At 37.4% G+C, this 24,541-nt stretch overlaps 1 protein-coding gene across 6 annotated transcripts in view; it reads right to left on the bottom strand.

Moving 5' to 3' along the window:
- Positions 1-24,541, bottom strand: part of SMAP1 (small ArfGAP 1) — a 218,758-nt gene that overhangs the window by 158,198 nt on the left and 36,019 nt on the right. The gene's annotated exons all lie outside the window — the stretch shown is intronic.

The raw sequence follows: 24,541 nt of genomic DNA, 5'->3' as shown, positions 1-24,541 counted from the left end.
GAGCAACAGGGTATTGTATTCTTGAGCTTTCCTGAACTGCACAGACAATGGAGAGACAGTGCAGCCTAAATAAGTGTGCAAGCATGTGCCACAGATCCTCTCTCCAGCTTAGTGTGGAATGAATGGGAGATAAGCTCTGGCTCTCAGCTTCTCCCTAAAGACAGAATGAACTGCAACACACATACACACCCACCTTCCCACCTGCATCTCAAGAAACTGGCTTCTAACTCATCTGGCAGAACTTGACACACCCTAATTCCTGGAGACCTGTAAGAAACAACAAAGACTGTAGTTTGGACAAACAAAAAGATTTTAGAGGTACCTAGAAACTCTGGCTGGCCTAACTGATAAGAAAGAATCATCTCCTACACAATACCAGTCTCACAAGACTAGTAGAGGCAGTAGTCTTATCTAATGCACAAAAGCCAAAACCAAGAGCAAGGGAAATAAAGAAACAGAAATATGTTCCAAATGAAAGAACAATATAAATTTTCAGAAACTGACCCTCAATGATGATATGCAATTTGCCCAACAAAGAATTTTTTTAAATGGTCATAAAGATGATCACTGAGCTCAACAAAGCAATGCATAAACAAACTGAAAACTTCAACAAAGTGACAGAATATATTTTGAAAGCACCAAACAAATTATACAAATGAAAAATATAATAGCTGAACCAAAAAGTCCAATGACAGGTCCGATAACAGACTAGATAAAGCAGAAGAAAAGACCAGTAAACTCTAAGACAGGTCACCAGAAATCATCCAATCTGAAAAGCAAAAGTAGAAAAGAATAAAAAAGAGTGAAGACAGCTTAAGGCAGGGCCACAGACCAATAATGATACTGGTCTGCGGTCTATTAGGAACAAAGCTGCACAGCCGAAGCTGAATGGTGGGTGAGTGAGCAAAGCTGAGCTCCACCTCTCAGATCAGCAGTGGCATCAGATTCTCATAAAAGCATATAATCTGTTGTGAACTGCACATGGAAGGGATCCAGGGTGCATGCTCCTTATGAGAATCTAATGCCTGTCACTGTCTCCCATCACCTTCAGATGGGACCATATAGTTGCAGAAAAACAAGCTCAGGGCTCCCACTGATTCTACATTATCATGAGTATGTAATAATAATAGAAATAAAGTGCACAATACAATGCATGTTTATAGCAGCACAACTGGCAACTGCAAAAATGTGGATCAAATGCCCATCAATCAATAAGCAGATAAAGAAACTGTGACATACATACGTATGATAGAATATTACTGAGTAATAGAAAGGAATGAATTAATGGCATTCACAGCAACTGGAAACCATCATTCTAAGTGAAGTAACTCAGGAATGGAAAACCAAACATCATTATGTTCTCACTCATAAGTGGGAGCTAAGCTATGATGCAAAGGCATAAGAAGGTTACAACAGACTCTAAGGAGAGGGAAGGGTGGGAAGGGGATGAGGGATAAAAGACTGCCATTGGGTTTAGTGTATACTGCTTGAGTGATGACAGTACACCAAAATCTTACAAATCACCACTAAAGAACTAACTCATGTAATCAAATATCACTTGTTCCCCCAAAACCTAAAGAAATAAAAAGTAAAATCAAATAGAAATAAAGTGTACAATAAATGTAATGCGCTTGAATCATCCCCAAACCATCTACTTCCCCCCAGCAACCCTACTCCACAGAAAAACTGTCTTCCACAAAACCGGTCCCTGGTTCCAAAAAGGTTGGGGACTGCTGACTTAAGGGACTTACATGAAGCCTTCACAATATAGGCATTATCAGAGTTGCAGGAGAGAGAGAGAAAGGGGCTAAAAACACATTCAAAGACATAATGGCTGAAAACTTCCCAGGCATGGGAAAGAAAATACAAATCCAGATTCAGGAAGCCCAAATGACACCAAATAGAATTAATCCAAAGAAATCCACACAAGCCAGGCGTGGTGGCTCATGCTCATAATCCCAGCACTTTGGGAGGCCAAGACAAGTGGATTAAGCGCAGAAGTTTGAGACTAGCCTGGGAAACATGGAAAAACCCTATCTCTACAAAAAATACAAAATTAGCCAGGCATACTGGCATGTGCTTGTGGACCCAGCTACTGGGGGGGCTGAGGCAGGAAGTCCTGAGACTAGGGAGGTCAAGGCTACATGGTGAGCCATGATTGCACCACTGTACTCCACCCTGAGCAACACAGAGAGGATTTTGAAAGCAGCAAGAAAGAAGCAACTTGCTAAGTACAGGGGAATCTCTATATCTTATTAGATTTTTCAACAGATACCTTGGAGACTGAAGGGAGCAAAATGATATATACAAAGTGCTGAAAGAAAAAAAAAATTGCCAGCCAAGAATACTATACCCAGCAATCCTGTCTTATAAAGCTGAGGGGGAGATAAAGGTGCTCTCAGACTAATAAAAGCCAAGGTACTTTCTCACCGCTATACCTGCCCTGCAAGCATGCTAAAGGTATTTCTTCAAGTGGAAATGAAAAGATGCTAAACAACAACATGTATGTTTTTGGTATTTTATACCAAAAAAATATATAAAACTTGTTGGCAAAGTTAAATATACAGGCAAAAAAAAAGAGAGAATATTTTATTACTATAACAGTGGTGTGAAGTTAATTATAATTCTAGTATAAAACCTAAAAGACAAAAGTACTAAAAACAACTCTAAATTATCTAATAAATACAGAATACACATACATCTAAATTGTGAAATCAATAACATAAAATTTGAGGGTAAGAAAGGTAAAAATCAGATCTCCTATGTGGAAAAGAAGTTAAGCTGTTATCAGCTTAACACAGATAATTTTAAGATATTTTATGGCAGGGCACAGAGGCTCACGCCTGTAATCCCAGCACTCTGGGAGGCCAAGGTGGGCAAATCACGAGTCAGGAGATCAAGATCATCCTGGCCTACATGATGAAATCCTGTCTCTACTAAAAAATAATAATAGTAATAGATATTTTATGTAAGCCTTCTGGTAACTACAAAAAAAAAAAAACCCTACAGAAGTTACACAAAGAATCATAGCATTATGAAAAAGCAATGAGACAAGACAACAAGAGAGAAAAAGCAGGGAAAAAATCAACTAAAAAACAGAAAACAGTTAACAAAACAGTAAATCTTTCCTTGTCAATAATTACTTTAAATGTAAATGGACTAAACTTTCCAATAAAAAGATAGAGTAGCTAAATGAATTTTTAAATTTTTTAAAAAAATCCAACTACACGTTGTCCACAAGAAACTAACTTTAGATTCATAGTGAAGGAACAGAAAAGAATAGTCCATTTAAATGGTACCTAAAAGAGTGGCTATACTTACATCAAAGTACACTATAAGTCAAAAACTTTCTCTAGAGACAAAAAAAAAAAAAATCATTAAACAATGACAAAAGGATCAATTCAACAAGAAGATAATAACAATTGTAAACAAATATGCACCCAACATCAGAGCACTCAAGCACATATAAAGCAACTACTGACAGAGCTGAAAGAAGAAACTGATAGCAACACAATAGTAGGAGATTCAGTACCCCATTTTCAATAATAAAAAGGAAACCCAGACAAAAAAATTAATAAAGAAACAGGGGGCTTGAACAACACTGTTCAAATAAACTTGACAAGCCTATACAGAACTTTCTACTCAACAGCAGAATACACATTCTTTTCAAGTATATATGGACTATTCTCCAGGACAGATCACATCAGGTCACAAAACAAGTCTTAACAAATTTAAGACATTCAAAATAATATTATCAAGTACCTTGTCCAACAACAATAGAACTGAACTAGATAACAACAAGAACATGAGAAAATGTGCAAATACTATATAAATAATGCATTCTTGAACAACCCACTAGGCCAAAGAGTACATCAAAAGAGAATTTTTTAAATATCTCAGGATGAACAAAAACAAAACTAGAACAAACCAAAACTTATGTGATACAGCAAAAGCAGTAATAAGAGGAGATTTGTTGTGATAAATGTCTACATTTAAATATCTCAAAATAAACAACCTAACTATACAACTCAAGGAGCTAGAACAAGAACAGAAGTTCAAGACCAGCCTGGCCAACATGGTGAAACCCCATCTCTACTAAAAATACAAAAATTAGCTAGGCATGGTGGCAGGTGCCTATAATCCCAGCTACTCAGGAGCCCGAGGCAGAAGAATCACTTGAACCCGGGAGGCAGAGGTTGCAGTGAGGCAAGATTGCACCATTGCACTCCAGCCTGGGTGACAAGAGTGAAATTCTGTCTCAAAAAAAAAAAAAATTAAAGCTAGTAAATGAATTCATTAAAGTAGTAGAACACAACATCAACATATAAAAATCAGCTGCATTTATTTATACTAATAGTGATTGATCTGAAAGAGAAAACACAACAAAAATAATAAAATACAGTCAAGTTCTGCACAATGACATTTCATTCAATGACAGACCACAGTTACAATGGTGGTTCATGAAATTATGAAAATTAAAAATTCCTATTGTCTAGAGACATCGTAATCATTGTGACATAGTAGTACAACATATTACTAATGTCTGTAGTAATGCTGGTGTAAATAAACCTACTGCACTGTGAATTGAATAAAAGTACAGCACAAACAACTATGTACAGTATATAATGCTTGATAATAAATGACTATGGTATTGGTTTATGTATTTACTTACACTATACTTTTCACTGTTATTTTAGAATGTCCTCCTTCTACTCTTTTTTTTTTTTTTTTTTTTTGGAGACACAGTCTCACTCTGTTGCCCAGGTTGGAGTGAAGTGGTGCGATCTCAGCTCACTGCAACCTCTGCCTCCTAGGTTCAAGCCATTCTCCTGCCTCAGCCTCCTGAGTAGCTGGAATTACAGGCAGATGCCACTAAGCCTGGTTAATTTTTATATTTTTAGTAGAGATGGGGTTTCACTATGTTGGTCAGGCTGGTCTTGAACTCCCGACCTCATGATCCGCCCACCTCAGCCTCCCTAAGTGCTGCGATTACCGGTATGAGTCACCGTCCCCAGCCCTTCTACTTATTGAAAAAAGTTAACTGTAAAATAGCCTCAGATGGGCCCTTCAGGAAATATTCCAGAAGATGGCATTATTATTATAGGAAATTACAGCTCCATGTATGTTACTGCCCTTGAAGACCTTCCATGGGATAAGAGAATCCTGATCCTGTGGAGGCCTAGGCTAATATGTGTTTGTGTCTACTTTTGAACAAAAAAGTTTTAAAAGTAAAAAAAGCAATAATAATAGAAAAAAGCTAATAGTAAGAATATATAGAAAATTTTTTGTATAGCTATATGTGTCTGTATCTAACTCTTGTTATTACAAAAGAGTCAAGAAGTGTAAACAAAATTTAAAGTTTTTAAGTAAAAAGTTACAGTAAGTTAAAATTAATCAAGAAGTTTTTTAATATAGATTTATTGTAGCCTAAGTATACAGTGTTTACAAAACCTACAGTAACGTCTTACACCGTCACATTCACTCAATTACTTATTCAGAGCAAGTGCCAATCTTGCAAGCTCCATTCATGGTAAGTGCCCTATATATGTGTACTGTTTTTTATCTCTTGTAGCGATTTTTACTGCACCTTTTCCATGTTTAGTTGTTTTGATATATAAATACTATGTGCTACAACTGCCTACAGTATTCAGTACAGTAATATGCTGAACAGGTTTGTCACCTAGGAGCAATAGGCTATACTACAACGGTATAGATGTGAAGACAGCTGGTTTGTGTAAGTAGACTCTATGAGGTTCCCACAATGATGAAATCACCCAATGACACATTTCTCAGAATGTATCCCCATCGTTAAGCGATGAATGACTGAAGTTAGGAATAAACTTCACTAGGGGATGAAACATCAGTATACTGAAAACTATAAAACATTGATAAAAAAAATTGAAGACACAAATACATGGAAAGATAACCTGTGTTCATGAATTAGAAGAATTATTTGTTAAAATGACCATGCTATCTAAAATATACAAACAAATTCAATGTAATTCCAATGACATTTTTCTCAGAAATAGAAAAAAAACTATAAAATTTGTATGAAACCACAAAAAGTCCCAAGTAGCCAAAACAATCTAAAGAAAGAAAAATAAGATTGGAGACATCACACTTCTTGATTTCAAATCATATTATAGACTGGGTGCAGTGGCTCATACCTGTAATCCCAACACTTTGGGAAACTGAGGCAGGAAGATTACTTGTGCCCAGGAGCTTGAGACCAGCCTAGGCAATACAGACCTGTCTCTACAAAAAAAATTTAAAAATTGGCCAGGCATGGTGGCACATACCTGTAGTCCCAGGCTCAGGTGGGAGGGTCACCAGAGCTGGAATGACAAGGCTACAATGAGCAGTGATCGTATTAATGCATTCCACTATGGGTGACAGAGCAAAAGCCTGTCTCCCCGCCCCAAAAAAGTATTATCAAGCTATAGCAATCAAAACAATATGGCATAGACATAATATGGGCATAAAAATAGACACAGGCTAATAAAATAGCATAGAAAGAGAGAAATAAATCCAAGCATATATGGTCAAGTAATTCCTGACAAGCCCACCAAGAAGACACAATGGGAGTACAGTCTCTTCAATAAATGGGGTTGGGAAAACTAAATATCCAACGCAAAAGAATGAAACTGGGCCTTTATCTTACACCACACACACACACAAAGAAAAAAATCCTCCTTAGAAGAAAATATAGGGAAAAGCTCCTTCATACTGGACTTGACAATGATTTTCTAGGTATCACAGCAAAGCTCAAGCCACAAAAGCAAAAATAAACAAGTGTGACTACATCAAACTAAAAAGCTTCTGCAATGCAAAGGAAACAATCAACAAAATGAAAAGGCATCCTACAGATTGGGACAAAATATCTGGAAACCATGTCTTTGTTAAGAAGTTAACATCTAAAAATTTCTTTAAACTTACTATCATAAAACAAAACCAAAAAACCACTTATTTAAAAATGGGCAAAGGACCTGAATAGACATTTTTCCAAAGAAGGCATAAAAATGGCCAACATATACACCAAAAGGTACTCAACATCATTAGTCATCAATTAAATGCAAATCGAAATCACTGTGTAATATCATTTCACACCTGTTAAGAAGGCTATTATCAAGAAGACAAGAGATAACAAGTGTTAGGTGTAGAGAAAATGAAACCCTTGTATACAACTGGTAGGAATGTAAATTGGTACAGTTATTATGGAAAACAGTATGCAAATTTTTCAAAAATTTAAAAACCAAACTACCACAAACCTAGTAATTCCCCTGATTTCCCTAAAGGAAATGAAATCAGCATTGCATAAGAGATATCTGTACTTCCATGTTTACTGCAGCATTTTTTCACAATAGTTAAGATGGAAATGACCTAAGTGTTTGTCCATCAACAGATGAAGAAATAAAGAAATTTGGTGCAATATATACAATGAAATATTCAGCCTTGGGGGAAAAAGGGAGAACCCATCACTTACAACAGGGATGAATCTGGGAGACATTATGCTTAGCAAAATAAGCCAGATATACAAAGAAAAATATTGTACAATCTCACATATATGTGAAATCTAGGGGGAAAAGTAAATAGAAACAAAGAATAAACAAAAACAGAGTAGAATGATGGTTACCAGGGGCAGAAAAGGAGAGCAAACAGGGAGAAGAAGGTCAAAGGGTACAAATTTATAGCTATGTAGGATGGCTAAATCTAGAGATGTAATGTTCAGCGTAAGGACTATAGTTACTAACACTGTATTATACTGAAAATCTGCTGAAAAAGTAGACTTCAGGAACTCCTATCGTGCTAAACCAAAAAGGTGACTGTGGAAAGTGATGGATATTTTAATTTGTTTGACTGTAGAAATCATTTCACTATATATGCATATCAAAATATCATATTGTACAGCTTAAATACATCCAATAAAATTAAATTTTACAGCCTGACCAACATGGTAAAACCCTGTCTCTACTAAAAACACGAACGCTAGCAGAGTGTGGTGGTGCGCACCTATAGTCCCAGCCACTGGCGAGGCTGAGGCAGAAGAATCACTTAAACCCAGGAGGCGGAGGTTGCAGCGAGCCGAGATCACGCCACTGCACTCTAGCCTACATGACAGAGTGAGATTATATCTCAAAAATAAATAAAAATAAATTTTAAAATGTGTTACGTTAACAGTGTTAGGTTTCGGATGCCTATTTTAAAGCTTTTTTAAATGTCAAAATAGCTTGAAATTGAAAACAAGTGTTTAGTTTTCTTTTCACAAAGGCAACAGTAAAAGGCCTTTACTGTTATGTTACTTAATAGATCATGCTCTCAATAGCTTTCAGGACTGACTTTAAACACAATCAATTTTGCCTATCATTCCTTTTAGCTAAACAAAAAGAAAAGTTGATGAGGATAATATAAAAGTTGTATTTAGGATTACCAATTTAAGATCAACATCCTTTATTACTGAAATAATAAATCACATTTATGAAAAGAGAAAGAATGGACATAGCCAAATACATTCAGAGATGTTTATTCATTTTGTTAAACAAATCAAGCTCATATGTTCCATGCTTATGTGATGAAAATATGACAAAAATCTCATGAATTCAAATTCCAGTACAACAAAATTGGAATAATGTTACTCTAATAGACAGTATAAAAACTTGTAACCAAAGAAACCATTTATGTCAAAAGTGGCGGATAAACAAAAACGATTGTTAAGATCAAAGAAAAACCCCATATAAGGAAAGAGAGACAGTCGTGGAAAAATGCAAAACAGCTGTATTCCTAATCCTAAATTTTACTCTAACATTATTCTGACTAATGATTAAATTCCAGAAACTATATTAAACACTGGTTTATTCCATATACCCTGGGCCTGTACATTAGCAACTCATTTACTCTATTTCCTCTTTTACTCGTGAATTCTAGATCCCATTATTTGACCATTCACGCCAAAAATCTATCAATACATGCAACACAAAATAATTCAGAAAATGGTGTGGGCGTCTTAATTTGGATTAATAGAGGGCGCCATCTGGTGGTACAACAAAAGTTTAATATATTTTTTCATTTGTTTAAAGGCATTTATTAAATACAAATGGTTATATGCGATTATTAAAATTTTTTAATTATGAAAATATTTTAAATGTACAGAAAAGTAGAGAGAAAATCTGCCAAAAAAATAAAAATATTACGAACCCACTTTACCTCTTTAACCTATGTAACAGATCCCGATTGTTTACCAGATCATCCACAGAGCAGTCAGATAAAAATATGCCAGTTGACTATAGTATGTCTTTTCCACACGAAACCATGAAAAAAGGCAAATTCAAAACAATGCATTATTAATAAACATAATCATCACTAAAAACAAGAAATTAGTTGATTGGCTTTAACTTAAGATAAAAATCTAGTTGGGAGAAAGGACTTATCTTTACTGTTAAGACTTAGTTTTTTTGTTTCTTTTGACAGAATATTTACAATAAAGCAGGCACAAGAATGGAAATCAAAAGTGGCTTGTTACTGTACAAAATTAGGAAGCGAATATAATATAGCTGTCAAGAGCAGAGTTTTTCAAACTGCAGATAATGACTCCTATGTCATATCTATTCTTGGGTAAACATTAACAGTACAAAACAGTGCAAAATTATAGTAAAATAAATATTCAAGAAACACATTTCAATTATATGTATGTATGCATGTATGTACATACTAAGTTATCACATAAAATGTTTTTTTCTCAATGTGTCTAGAGACAAAAAAAGTTTCAAACCACTGGTAACTCTACTAGTTTTTAGTTTCCTATTTGTGAAATGGTGCTGAAAACAGAAACTTGACAATAATGGTTGTGGAAAATATTAAATGAGATAATGTACATAAAACACAGCATATGACACAAGGTAAGCCCTTGATAAGTAATGATTCTTAATTTATAATAGATTCTAATTAATCATCGTGGCTATCAACCTCTGGAGATTGTCTTAATATTTAAAAGATTTTTTCATTTCTTTTTTTTTTTTTTTGAGACGGAGTTTCGCTCTTGTTACCCAGGCTGGAGTGCAATGGCGTGATCTTGGCTCACCACGACCTCCGCCTCCTGGGTTCAGGCAATTCTCCTGCCTCTCAGCCTCCTGAGTAGCTGGGATTACAGGCACGTGCCACCATGCCCAGCTAATTGTTTGTATTTTTAGTTGAGACGGGGTTTCACCATGTTGACCAGGATAGTCTCGATCTCTTGACCTCGCAATCCACCCACCTTGGCCTCCCAAAGCGCTGGGATTACAGGCGTGAGCCTCCGCGCCCAGCCTTAATTTCATTTTTAAATAATATCACTTGTATCATGTAAAAGAAAAACCAGAGCAATAAACCCCAACAATAAATGTTTCTTTTAAAAATCAAAATAGGATCCACCAACTTCATTGTCAAAAATCCTTACATACCATGAGGCCAAAACATGAACAGAAAGATGGAGTTCAGTACCTCTCTGTCCCTTTTGGTGTTTCTAATTATCCCATTATCCAAAACTTTCTTTTCCTAACCACCAAGTGCTGTCATTCTGCCCACTTCAAGCCTTCGTTTCTTGGTAGAAATGCCAAACTGTCATACTTCACACAATCATAATGGACTTTGATTTCATGAAGTAGTTACCTACTGAAGGCAGTGTAACAGCTCTCCCACAAAAAACAACCTTGGTTTATCAATGAGATGTTTATGGCTATGGAACTGTAGACAAATTTTATAGGCCTCTCTAAACCTCAGTTTCCACACTAAAAAAAAATAAGTAAAGTTGATCTACCTTGTAGGGTCCGGGCCTTTGAAATTAAAGGGAGTCAAATACATTAAGTACCTAGCACAAAGTTAAGAACACTGTATCTCACTTCCCTCCTTTTTATTGACAAGGCCATCCTGCCACTCCTTAAGCACTTCCAGTAATAGAATGTGCCCTTCTTGCAGTCTGGTCCAATTGTGTGCAGCTGTATTTGTTGGTAAATTTTATCTTAAAATTACATGAAAAGACCAAGAGTTCAAAGAAAAGATCATAATGGGCTGGGTGCAGCGGCTCATGCCTGTAATCCCAACACTTTGGGAGGCGGAGGCAGGTGGATTACTGAGATCAGGAGTTCGAGACCAGCCTGGCCAACATGATGAAATGCCGTCTCTACTAAAAATACAAAAGATTAGCCAGGCATGGTGTCAGGTGCCAGTAATCCCAGCTACTTGGGAGGCTGAGGCAGGAGAATTGCTTGAACCCAGGAGGTGGAAGTTGCAGTGACCCAAGATTGTACCACTTCACTCCATTATGGGCAACAGAGCAAGACTCTGTCTCAAAAAAAAAAAAAAAGATTATAATGAACTGAAGTAGTTGAAGAAATTTTCATTCAAAAACCACTTCATGAACTGAGCCTTGAAAGATTGATGAGATTTCCAAGACAGGAAAAGACTCAGAAGCTTAATTGTTCATTCACTTATTCACTGACTCGTCATCAAAAATGTGGTTAATACTTACTATGTGCCAAAAACTTTCTAGATATTGGGTATCCTCCGGGAAATAAAACAGATAAGAGTCTCTCATCATGAACTACACATCCGAACAGAGCAACACAGAAACAAACAAGTTAGATGTTTGTCTTTGGATGCCTGCCTGTTCAATTAATAACAACTTTCAGTTTGAAGTGGAAAAATTAACTTAAATAATCAATGTCTCTCTATATTAAAACTGTTGCATTTTTTAAAGTCTTGATAAAAGGAGAAGCAGAAACTGATAGCTAAAACGATACTCTGCAGAGTCCAACTACTTTCTTATCTTTCAAGTTCACAAATAATGGATATAGCTGACTAATCCCACTTAACGTCTTTGATATCAATAACAACGAAAACTGCTATATCAAGATTTTTAACAAATACAACTGTGAAATCTATTAGCCTTGTTTGCATTTTAGCAGGAAGAATAAACTCAAAGACTAAGGCAAATTCTGTATCAGTTTGACAACAGCAAACTGTAATTACGTAAACAGATGTTTTCACCATTCTATGAAATGAAATGAGATGTTATTTGAAACACAGAAAATTTAAATAACTTGCTGCAGAATATAATCAAATGTTTTAATTTGACTTGAAAAACATCTGTAATATTAGCAGTCAGCAAAGTAACATCAAATTTATATATGAAGAGCACAGCACATCACAGGAGATTTCCTCTACCAGTTGATTCAGACTTCAGAGATTTAGGAGGAGTAATGGATTAACCTGTTTGTATCACTCACTTAGCAGTATCAAGCTTTCACTGGAACAGAAGAGTACCAGTAACATCAATAGTTGCCATTTTCTCCAGTATTTTGTTAGTAGCTCTAAAAATTACATAAGGACAGATGTTATAAATAAATTTAAGTATAACTGTTCCCTTCAATGAGCCTAGTAAAAATATGTTTCAATAAAAAGAAGCAAGAACTTTAAAAGTAGTTTTCTTTTCATGCCTTTTTTCTACTAAAATACTATATTGAGTTGTTTTCTAACCAAAACATAAAGGAACATAAAGGATACTAAATTTTCCCAATCATCTAAAGCAACATTAAACCCAAACAAAATATAAAACACATTGCTGAAGAAACCAGAAATCATGAGATGAAAAACAAACTAGGTGAGAGCCCGACAATGAACTCGGCTCACTGTCCAGGTAAAGGGTCCAGGCCATAGCAAAGGGAAGATAAATCTAGGGGCAGCCCAGTGGCCTCCCTAACTCTAGGAAATGTATCTAGGAGTTCACAAAGACTAACGTGGCTGAATTTCACAAGGCAGCACACAAGAGGAGAGAGATACACAGAGAGAAAACTTATATATGCAAAAGATCATCACTGAGTATTCAGTTGAGTACTGATTGGTGCACATGTGTGAGGAAACTATGGAAGGTAGGGAAAACTTCACCCAAAACAATTAGAGGAAACTAACTTGAAAACTTTATTATTAATGGATCATCAGATATGGTATTCAGAAGAATTTCTGCCTCACTAATGGGAAAAAAATTAATTTTAGAAACTCCTCTAGTCTCACCTAACAAAGTTAAAAGCAAAATCTGAAACAGGCTATTTCCAAGTAACTTAACTTGCATCCAAGAAAAAAGGTCTAAAATATTTATTAAAATATGAAAATATCAGGAACCAGTAAACAAAATTCACCATATCTAGCATTCAATTGAAACATGCTGGCCGAGCGTGGTGACTCACACCTGTAATCCCAGTACTTTGGGGAGGTCGAGGTGGGTGGATCACTTGAGGTCAGGAGTTTAAGATCAGCCTAGCCAAAATGGTGAAACCCCCATCTCTACTAAAAATACAAAAATTAGCTGAGCGTGGTGGTGGGCAACTGTAATCCCAGCTACTCAGGAGGCTGCAGCAGGAGAATTGCTTGATCCTAGGAGGTGGAGGCTGTAGTGAGCCAAGATCATGTCACTGCACTCCAGCCTGGTGACAGAGTGCGAGTCTGTCTCAAAAAAAAAAAAAATTAGTCATGAAAAAAAGGAAAATATAATCTATAAAAAGGAGAGAAGTCAATCAATTGAAACAAACCCCAAAATTATAATGATGACTGAATTAGCAGGCAAGGCACAAAATCCATTATCACTAACTTTTATATGTTCAAGAAGCTGTAAGAAAGATTATGTGGACAGGCACAGTGGCTCATGCCTATAATCCTAGCACTTTGGGAGGCCAAAGCAGGTGACCTGCTTGTACTCAGGAGTTCAAGACCAGCCTGAGCAACAAGGCCCCTGTCTCTATAACAAATACAAAAATTAACCAGGTGTGGTGGTACACACCTGTAGTCCAGGCTACTCAGGAAGCTGAGGTGGGAGAATGGCTTGACCTTGGGAGGCAGAGGTCATAGTGAGCTGAGATCACTATGACCCTGAAATCTGTCTCAAAAAAAAAGAAGAAAGAAAGGTTGAACACGTGAAGAAGAGGCATGGAGTATATGTGTGTGGACACAAAAGACCCAAGTCAAATTTCTATAAGATGCAAACTATAATGACTGAGATAAGAACCACATTTGATAGAATTAAGAGATGATACAATAAAGAAGAAAAAACTGTTAAAGAATGTGAAGACAAAGCAATAGCAACTATCTAAAATGAAACAAAGAGAAAACAGACCTCTCAAAAAAGCGTATCACTGAGCTGTGCAGCAATTTCAGCAACCTAATTAACGTTTCACTGGAATCCCCAAATTAAGAGAGGGGGTGACAGAAAAAAGTAAAATAATTGCAGAATTTTTTCCAAATTCACTGAAAACTATAAACCCATGGAACTAAGAACCTCAAGGAACCCCCAAAAAGAAGAAACACAAAGAAAGCTACCAAAAGACAATTCATAATCAAATTCATTAAAACTAAGGATAAACCAAAAAAAATATTAAAAGAAGCTGGGAGAAAGGCATTATGGACCAAGGAACATATAATGACAGATTTCTCACAAAATCAATGGAAACTCATAAACAGCAGAACATCTTAAAAGTGCTGAAAGTAAAATACTGTCAACCCAGAACTCTCTGCCATACTAAAACATCTTTTGAAAACAAAGGTGAAATAAACGTCAGGAAAATAATCAATGAAGTAGGAGGAGGCAGAGCAAGATGACCAAATAGAACCAATAATCATCTTCCCTGCAGGAACACCAAACCGAACAACTATCTACACAAGAAAACACCTTCATAAGAACCAAAATATCTGGTTTTAATATATTGAGAACAAGGGCACTGAAGAGGGCAGGAAAGACAGTTTTGAGTTGCCTACACTACACTCCTCAATCCCCTGGGCAGCAGCTGTACGGCATGGAGAGAGAATCTGTTTGCTTGGGGAAGGGAGAACACAGTGATTGTAGGACTTTATGCTGAAACTCAATCCTGCCAGTCATGGTGGAGAGCGACACAGGGCAGAAATCAGCTGGGGCCCAAGGAAGGAATTTTTATAACAGCCCTAGCCAGAGGAAAATAATCTATCCCAGTAGTAAGAATCTGAGTTCTGGCCAGTACCACCAGTGTGTGCTAAAGCACTCTGGGGTCCTAAATAAACTTGAAAGGCAGTCCTGGCCACAAGGACTGCAATTCCTAGGCAAGTCCTGGTGCTGTGCTGACCTTGGAGCCAGTGGACTTGGGTACTCATTACCTAGTAAGACCCCAGGCCAGACATGGGGGCTCATGCCTGTGATCCAGAGGTGGGTGGATCACTTGAACTCAGGAGTTCAAGACCAGCCTAGGCAATATGGCAAACCTGTCTCTACAAAAAAATTAGCCAGGCATGGTGATGTGTGCCTGTAGTCCCGGCTACTCAGCAGGCTGAGGTAGGAGAATTCTTTTAGCCTAGGAGGCAGAGGTTGCACTGAGCTGAGACACCAGCTGGGAAAGAAAGGGAGTGCTTGTGTCACCCCTCTCCCAATCCCAGGTGGCACAGCTCACAGCTCTAGGAGAGACTCCTTCCTTCTGCTTGAGGAGAGAAGAGGGAAGGGTAAAGAGGACTTCATTTTGCAACTGGGATACCAGTTCTTCCACAAGAGAATGAAGCACAGGCAGCATCCTGAAGCCCCCATTCTAGGACCTAGCTCCCAGATGACAATTCTAGACATACCCTGGGCTAGAAGGGAACCCACTGCTTTGAAGGGAAGGACACAGTTCTGGCAGGATCCATTACCTGCTGACTAAAGAGCCCTTGGGCCTTGAATAAACATCAGCAGGTAATACTTGCCAGTACTTTCCAGTAGCCAAGCAGAACTTGCTGCAGGCCTTGGGTAAGAACCAGTGCCATGCAGGCTTCAAGCATGACCCACCATGTTCACAGCTGTGGTGGCTATGGGGACAGATTCCTTCTGTATTAGGTCGTTCTTGTGTTACTATAAATAAATACCCGAGGCTGGGTAATTTACAAAGAAAAGGAGTTTAGGCTGGGTGCGGTGGCTCATGCCTGTAATCCCAGCAATTTGGGAGGCCAAGGTGGGTGGATCACTTGAGGCTAGGAGTTCGAGACAAGCCTAGCCAACATGGTGAAACTCCGTCTCTACTAAAAACACAAAAATTAGCCAGGCATGATGGAACGTACCTGTAATAACAGCTCCTCTGAAGGTTGAGGCAGAAGACTTGCTCGAACCTCGGAGGTGGAGGTGGCAGTGAACTGAGATCACGTCACTGCACTCCAGCCGGAGGACAGAGAGAGACTGTCTTAAAAAAGAAAAGAAGTTTAATTGGTTCACTGTTCTGCAAGCTGTACCAACATGCATGTGCTTGGCTTCCGGGGAAGCCTCAAGGAGCTTCTACTTAAGACAGAAGATGAAGCAGGTGCTTGCAGGCCATATAACGAGAGGAGCAAGGAGCAAAGGGAGGTGCCACACACTTTTAAATGATCAGATCTCATGAGAACTCGCTCACTATCTTAAGAACAACAGGAAACCATGAGGAATCCACCCCCATGACCCACATACCTCTCCCATCAGGCCCCACTTCCAACACTGGTGATTACAACATCTCAACATGAGATTTGGGTGGGACAAATATTCAAACCATATCACTTTCTGCTTGAGGAAAGGAAAGGGAAGAATAATGGGGACTTTGTCTCACAGCTTGGTGGCCACAGCTAAGCCATCATAAGATGGAGCACTAACCAGGCTCCTAGGATCCCAGATTCCAAGTCTTGGCTCCTTGATGGCATTTCTGGATCTACTCTGGGCAAAAGAGGAGCCCAACACCCTGAAGGGAGAGACCCAGGCCTGGCAACATTGACTACAAACTCACTGAAGAGCCCTCAGGCCTTGAGTGAACATCAGCAGTAGCGACGCAGTACTCACCACAGGCCTTGGAAAGTGGTGGTCATGAAGAAAGGAGAGGGAAGAATGGGAAGAACCATGTCCTGCAGCTTGGATGCCAGCTAAGCCACAGCAGAACAGAACATTAAGTAGATTCCTAAGTTTCCTGACTCCAGGTCCTGGTTCTTGGGCCCACCTTGGGCAGTGGGGAGCTTGCTGTCATGAAAGAAGGATACAAGCCAGGCTGGATTCACTACCTGCTGACTGAAGAGCTCTTGGGCCTTGAGTGAACATCAGTGGCAGCCAGACAGTGGTCGCCACAGGTCCTGGGTAAGACTTAGCGCTATGCTGGTTTAAGGTCTAATCCAGCGCAGTCCCAGTGGTGGTGGTCACAGGCATGCTTCTTTCACCCCTCCCTCAGCTGCATGCAGCTCTGCACGGAGAGAGAGACTCCGTTGGTTTGGAGGAAAGTAAGGAAAGAGAACAAGAGTCTCTGCCTGGTAATCCAAGAATTCTCTCAGATCTCACCCAAAACCACCAAAGCAGTACCTCCACCAGTCTTTAAGAGTCAGTGTTACTGGGTCGTGGTGCCCCCTAATGCAGTGCAGCTACAGTGAACAAAAACTTAGATCAGGACACTCAATTCCTCTGAATACCTGGAAAGCCTTCCCAAGAAGGATGAGGACAAACAAGCCTAGACAGCAAAGACCATAATAAATACCTAACTCTTCAATGCCCAGGCATCAACAAACATCCACAAGCATCAAGACCATCCAAGAAAACATGACCTTTCCAAATGAACTAAGTAAGGCACAAATGATCAATCCCAGAGTGACAGAGATATGTGACCTTTTAGGCATATAATTCTAAACAGCTGTTTTTAAGAATCTCAACAAATTTCAAGATGACACTGAAAGGGAATTCAGAATTCTATCAGATAAATTTAACAAGAGATTGAAATAACTTAAAAATCAAGCAGAAATATTGAACCTGAAAAATTCAAATAACACACTGAAGAATGCATCAGAGTCTCTCAACAGCAGAACTGATCAAGGAGATGAAATGATTCATAAACCTGAAGACAGGCTATTTCAAAATACAGTCAGAAGAGACGAAAGAATAAAAGGATAAAAAAGAATAGGGGCCGGGCGCGGTGGCTCACACCTGTAATCCCAGCACTTTGGGAGGCCAAGGCGGGTGGATCACGAGGTCAAGAGATCGAGACCATCCTGGTCAACATGGTGAAACCCCATCTCTACTAAAAATACAAAAAATTAGCTGGGCATGGTGGCACGTGCCTGTAATCCCAGCTACTTAGGAGGCTAAGGCAGGAGAATTGCCTGACCCAGAAGGCAGAGGTTGCAGTGAGCCGAGATCGTGCCCTTGCACTCCAGCCTGGGTAACAAGAGCAAAACTCTGTCTCAAAAAAAAAAAAAAAAAAAAAAGAATAAAGTATGCCTGCAAAATCTAGAAAATAGTCCTAAAAGGGCAAATCTAATAGTCATTGGCCTAACAAGGAGGCAGAGTGAGAGATGGGGTAGACGGTTGATTCAAAGGGATAATAAGAGAGAATTTTCCAAACCTTGACAAAAACATCAATATTCAAGCACAGAGAGATTACAGATTTAACCAAAATAAGACTACCTCAAGACATTTAATTACCAAACTTCTGAATGTCAAAGATAAAGAAATGATCCTAAAAGAAGCAAGAAAAAAGAAATAACATATAAAGGAGCTCTAATACATCTGGCAGCATGTGTCTCAGTAGAAACCTTATAAGCCAGAAGAGAGTGACATGACATTTAAGATGCTGAAGGAAAAAACTTTTATCCTAGAATAGTATATCAAGTGAAAATATCCTTCATGTGAAGGAGAAATAAAGACATTGCCAGACAAACAAAAACTAAGGGCTTTCATCAACACCAGACATGTTCTACAAAAATGCTGAAGGAAGTTATTCAATCTGGAAGAAAAGGATGTTAATGAGCAATTAGAAATCATCTGAAGGTAAAAAGTGCACTGGTAATAGTAAGCACACAAAAAAACACAGAATATTGTAACACTGTAATTGTGGTGTATAAACTGCTCATATCTTGAGTATAAAGGCCAAGAGATGAACCTATCAAAAAATAACTGTATCTTTTCAAGACATAGACAATGCAGCAAGATAAAAATAACCAAAATTAAAAAGTGGAGTGGATGAAGTTAAAGTATAGAGTTTTTATTAGTTTTCTCTTTGCTTCTTTTTACAATTAGTATTAAGTTGTCATCTGTTTAAAATAATGGCTTATGTTATTTACAAGCCTCATGGTAATAGCAAGTCAAAAAAACTACACAGGATACACAAAAAGTAAAGCAAATAATTAAAATATGCCACCAGAGAAATTCACCTTCACAAAAAGACAAGAAGCAGCTGGGCATGGTGGCTCACGCCTTAATCCCAGCACTTTGGGAGGCTGAGGCATGTGAATTACGAGGTCAGGAATTTGAGACCAGCCTGGCCAACATGGCGAAACTCTGTCTCTACTAAAAATTCAAAAAAATTAGCTGGGCATGTTGGTGGGTACCTGTAATCCCAGCTACTAGGGAGGATGAGGCAGGAGAATCACTTGAACCCAGGACACAGAGGTTGCAGTGAGCCAAGATCATGACACTGCACTCCAGACCAGGCCACAGTGCAAAACTCTGTCTCAAAAAAAAAAAAAAAAAAAGGAATAAAGGAAGAGAAGACTATAAAACAACCAGAAAACAAATAACACAATGGTAGTTCTAAGTCTTTACATATCAATAATAACACTAAATGTAAATAAATTAAACTCTCCAATCAAAAAGACAAAGAGCAGCTAAATGGATAAAAAAGCAACACCCAATGATCTATTGCCTAAAAGAAACACTTCACCATAATGACATACAACAACGACTGAAAATAATGAGATAAAAGAAGATACTGCATGCAAATGGAAATCAACAAACAGAAGGAGTAGCTCGTATGAGACAAAATAGATTTCAAGAGAAAAACTATAAAGACAAGGTCATTTTATAATGATAAAGGGTCAACTCAGAAAGGTGATATAACAATTGTAAATACATATGCACCCAACACTGTAACACCTAAGTATATAAAGCAAATATTATTAGAGCTAAAGAGAAAGATAAAACCCAGGCTAATAGCTGGAGATTTCAACACCCCACTTTCAGCATTAGAAAGATTATCCAGACAGAAAAGTAAAAAAGAAACATTGGACTTATTCTGAACTATAGACCAAAACAAACCTAACAGATATCTGCAAAACATTTCATCCAACAGCTGCAGAATACACATTCTTCTCCTCAGCACATGGATCATTCTCAAGGATAGACCATATGTTCGCTCACAAAACAACTCTTAAAAATTCAAAAAATTGAATTCACATCAAGTATCTTCTCTGGCCACGATGGAATAAAACTAGAAATCAATAACAAGAAGAACAATGGGTACTATACAAATGTGGAAATTAAATAATATTCTCTCCTGTAAGCCTATTAGACTTACAGATCTCTCAGCGGAAACCCTACAAGCCAGAAGAGAGTGGGGGCCAATATTCAATATACTTAAAGAACAGAACTTTCAGCCTAGAATCTCATATCCTGCCAAACTAAGCTTCACAATTGAAGGAAAAATAAAATCTTTTATGAACAAGCAAGTACTCAGAGATTTTATTACCACCAGGCCTGCTTTACAAGAACTTCTGAAAGAAGCATTATACATAGAAAGGAACAACCAGTATGAGCCTTTCTAAAAATATACCAAAAGTAAAGAGCATCAACATAAAGAAGAATTTACATCAACCAATGGATAAAATAGCCAGTTAACATCAAATGGCAGTAACCCTAAATTTAAATCGACTAAATCCCCCAATCAAAAGATATAGCCAAAACCGAACGGTATATCCAAAGATACACAAAGACTCAAAACAAAGGGTTGGAAAAAAATTTACCAACCAAATGGAGATCAAAAATAAATAAATAAACAAAAAGCCAGAGTTGCAATTCTCACATTTGATAAAATAGATTTCAAAGCAACAAAGATACAGTGGTAAAAGGATCAATGCAACAATAAGAGATCTTAATACCCAGATACATAAGACCCATAACGAGATTTAGACTCAACGAGACAGAAAATTAACAAGGATATCCAGGACTTCAACTCAGATCCAGAACAAGTAAACTCAATAAATATTTATAGAGTTCTCCATTTTAAATACACAAAATATTGATCGGCCATTATTAATACCCATTTTTTAGAATGAAGCAATATTCCTATTCTCTCTCCCTCTTTTTCTTCCTCTTTCTTCCTCTCCTTCTCTCCTTTTTTTACTTTTCAACATCCTAGTTCCTCACCTCTACTCAATACATTCCTCTGAACATCTGATTCCTTGTGATTCTCCCGTCCCACTGAAACCTCCTATCCATTAAAAAAAAAGAAAAGGGCCAGAAAAAGAGCACTGTATTTCTAAGAATATATTATCCAATATCCCACAGGTCGTTAGTCAACTCATAAGTTAAATAAAAGCATTTATACAAAATATTTTAATACTATTCTGTACTTGTCAAGATGCTTTATTACTTAACACCTAATTAGGATTCTCAAAAAAAAAAAATTCTCTCCTGAACAGCCAAAGGGTCAATGAAGAAATTTAAAAGGAAATTTTAAAATGTCTTGAAACAAAAATAAAAACAGAGCATACCAAAACCTATAGGATAAGGCAAAATTAGTACTAAGAGGAAAGTTTATAGCAATAAGCCCCTATATTACAAAAGCAGAAAACTTCAAATAAACAACATAATGATGCAGCTTTAAAAACTAGCAAAGCAAGATCAGAGGAGAAATAAATGAAACTGAAACAAAAAATACAAAATATCAACAAAACAAAATGCTGGGTTTTTTTTTAAAAAGATCCATATGAAGAAAGAAAGACGACCCAAATAAATAAAATCAGAGATGAAAAAGGAGACATTACAACCAAAACTGCAGAACTTCAAACAATCACTAGAGGTGACTATGAGAAATTATATGCCAATAAATTGGAAGAGCTAGATGAAATGGATAATTTCCTAGACACATTCAATCTACCAAGATTAAACCACAAAGAAATCCAAAATAGACCAATAATAAGAAATGGAACTGATGCTGTAATAGAAAGTATCCGAGTACAGTCAAGTACAGGACCCAATGGTTTCACTGCTGAACTCTATCAAACATTCAAAGAAGAACTAATAACCAATCCTACATGAACTATTCTGACAAACAGAGGAGGAGGGAATACTTCCAAACTCATTTTACACAGCTAATATTACCCTGATACCAAAACCAGACAGACACATCAAACAAAAGGAAGACAATATCCTGATGAACACTGATGCAAAAATCCTCAACAAAATACCAGCAAATCAAATTAAACAACACATTAAAAATATCATTCATCATGAACAAGCGGGATTCATCCCAAGGATGCAATGATGGTTCAACATATACAAATCAATGTGATACATCATGTCAACAGAATGAAGGACAAAAACCAAATAATCACTTCTACTGATACTGAAAAAGAGTCTAATAAAATCCAACATCCCTTTATGACAGAAACTCCCAAGAAACCGGGTATAGAAGGAACATACCTCAACACAATAAAAGTCATGTATGACACTGTATGACATACCCTCAGCTAGTATCATACTGAATGGGTAAAAACTGAAAGCCTTTCCTTGAAGACCTGAAAGAAGACAAGGAAGGATGCTCACTGTCACTACTGTTATGCAGCATGGTAACAGTCAAAGAATTTTTACCTAGAGCAATCAGACAAGAGAGAGAAATAAAGGACATCCAACTTGGAAAGGAAAAACTCAAAGTTTCATTGTCTTAAGTAATATGATCTTATGTTTGGAAAAAACTAAAGACTCTACCAAAAGGAATAAACAAATTCAGTAAGGCTGTAGGACACACAATCAATATACAAAAATCAACAGCATTTCTACATGTCAAGAGCAAACGAGAAAAAAAAAATCAAGAAAGTAATCTCATTTACAACAGCTACAAATACAATGAGATACATAAACTTCTCAGCAAACTGACACAAGAACAGAAAATGAAATACCGCATGTTCTCACTTATAGGCAGGTGTTGAACAATGAGAACACATGGACACAGGAAGGGGAGCACTACACACTGGGGTTTGTCGGGGGGAATAGGGGAGGGACAGTGGGGGGTGGGGAGATGGGGAGAGAGAGCATGGGGAGAAATGCCAGATATAGGTGAAAGGGAGGAAGGCAGCAAATCACACTGCCACATGTGTACCTTTGCAACTATCTTGCATATTCTTCACATGTACCCCAAAACCTAAAATGCAATAAATAATAAAATAAAATAAAAGATCTCTACAGTGAAACTGAAGAAGACACACAAAAAAACAAACATGTATTCCAGATCATGGATTAGAAGATTCAATACTGGATTTTTGTTGCTGTTGTTTAAATTGTACCTTTGATCCTAAGATAAACCAAGTAGTTAAATAATTTCAGAAAGTACACAATAGACATTATCTTCAAGTTATCAAGGCTTCTACAAAGTACCTTTAGCACCAAATCCTATATGGTACATAGCCACACAGGTAAGAACCAAATTCAGGTTTCCAGCAAAAATTATAAAATATTCAGCAAAAGTTGCAATTCTCTATGGCAGCTTGTGAGATTACTTTGGATTCCTCTGCAATTGCTGTCAAGATGATGAGCCTCTCACATTCTACTTGGCTAACAGACTAGGTCCAAGGAAGTGAAAGCCAACTGTGTCACTTCATATATATTATTATGTCTTCTTGCTTTTCAACAATTTCTTGTATGTTTCAAATAGTTATGAACCCAGTCTGCAAGGTAACATTGTTGGGTTAAGTATAGACTTTTCCTTCAAGTACATCAGGATATGGTTTAGCTTTATTAAGTTTCCAGATTTTCACTGTGTAAATGAGTAGACACACCAGAGAACAGATCAGTTCCAGGGTGGCCAGAAGGAGATAAAGATATAATCTGCTGGGCCGCAGGAAGAAATGCTGCAACACAGTATGAAGAGAATAAGTATGTTGCCAGTGAAGTGTACCATTAATGCCACCTGAGATGGTTTATCCATCAGTAGATGGATCAAGTTATAGCCTCAGTTTCTGACTTTGCTATGGTGATACTGGATGTAGCATTTAAGATGTACATGGAAAAAACAAAAAATAACTTTCCCAAGGATTATGACCATTTGAACTTTAAGAGTTTGTGTAGTTTCCTGGGCACCTGTCCTCATTTAGATTAGGGTAAGAACAAACTATATCTGTTAAAAATGCCAAAAATAACACAACATAAATAAACAAGAGAAGATTTGCTATGATCACTGTAGAAAAAAGATAGAATCGGGGTCTAAAATGAGCTTTTGGTGAGTAACATGAGAGAAGCTGGGCATCAAGAGGTGAGTCATCTTCAATACTTTGAGTGACATCCAAGAAACCCCTTAAATTTTTAATAAATTTTGCTTTAAATATATATGACTCTCAAATCAACTTCCAGGTCTCACAGTTAGTTTTTCATTTTCTCAGTCCCTCCATCCTTCCCCCAATGCCATTTCTCAATGCTGGAGGTCAAAGCTTTAGCCAACCTGACCTCTCCACCTGTCAGAATCAATATTGTTAAAATGTCCATTCTACCCAAATCAATCTACAGATTCAATGCAATCCCTATTAAAATATCAATGAC

The sequence above is a fragment of the Callithrix jacchus genome, chromosome 4 (genome assembly GCF_049354715.1).
Source record: "Callithrix jacchus isolate 240 chromosome 4, calJac240_pri, whole genome shotgun sequence".
NCBI classification, from domain to species: domain Eukaryota; kingdom Metazoa; phylum Chordata; class Mammalia; order Primates; family Cebidae; genus Callithrix; species Callithrix jacchus.
The sequence above is the reverse complement of the archived record's forward strand: the minus strand, read 5'-3'. Positions and strand labels throughout refer to the sequence as shown.